The following is a 628-nucleotide window of genomic DNA, read 5'->3' as shown; positions in this document are numbered from 1 at the left end:
TATATATATATATATGTTGGTCGAGTTAGTTTTCAGTATTACCTATGTAGGCATGCATAGGATGAAGGAGAAACTTCAATAGTAAATACAACGAATACTAACAGATACTCACTCCGTCCCAAAATAAGTGTCTCAAGTTTATATTAGCTTTAGTACAAAGGTGTACTAAACTTAAGACACCTATTTTGAGACTGAGGGAGTATTCATTAATTCATGAAATGTACATGCATGTGCTCTGTGAATTACGTACGAACCTGGGGATTTCTTCCTCTTCTTCCACGCGCTAGCTTTTCCTTTCCTGACCGGCCTGAGCAAGAGCTACAACTGCTGTAGGGCAGAGGCGAGAGCGAAACCAAGAATATTGTGTGCACAGGTTTGGAGTGTGGAATGTTTGATCCACCTTCACCAGTGAGCCCTCACTTTATATTGGTGATCTGCTCTGCTAGCTTGCTGCTGCCCGGTCTTCGGTCCACCCTGAAATAATGCACTGGCTAGCTAGCTAGGTGCAATGCATTATGCCCGGTCTTTGGTCATCGTCGTTCACACTGTATTATCTCGTACTGCATGTCTACATAGTACCACCTTTCAGAGATGGTGTCGGCAAGAGTCATCATAATATAATACGGTA

The 628-nt window shown here is 42.7% G+C and overlaps 1 protein-coding gene across 1 annotated transcript in view; it reads right to left on the bottom strand.

The window, feature by feature from the left end:
• The window catches only part of LOC123068538 (probable LRR receptor-like serine/threonine-protein kinase At3g47570), a 9,673-nt gene extending 9,292 nt beyond the window's left edge, over positions 1-381 (bottom strand). The window contains exon 1 of the mRNA XM_044491128.1: positions 255-381. The gene's annotated coding sequence lies outside the window, so the exon portion shown is untranslated. The remainder of the gene's footprint in view (positions 1-254) is intronic.
• Positions 382-628: the final 247 nt, after the last annotated feature.

This window comes from Triticum aestivum, chromosome 3B, assembly GCF_018294505.1.
Source record: "Triticum aestivum cultivar Chinese Spring chromosome 3B, IWGSC CS RefSeq v2.1, whole genome shotgun sequence".
Classification (NCBI taxonomy): Eukaryota; Viridiplantae; Streptophyta; class Magnoliopsida; order Poales; family Poaceae; genus Triticum; species Triticum aestivum.
The sequence above is the reverse complement of the archived record's forward strand: the minus strand, read 5'-3'. Positions and strand labels throughout refer to the sequence as shown.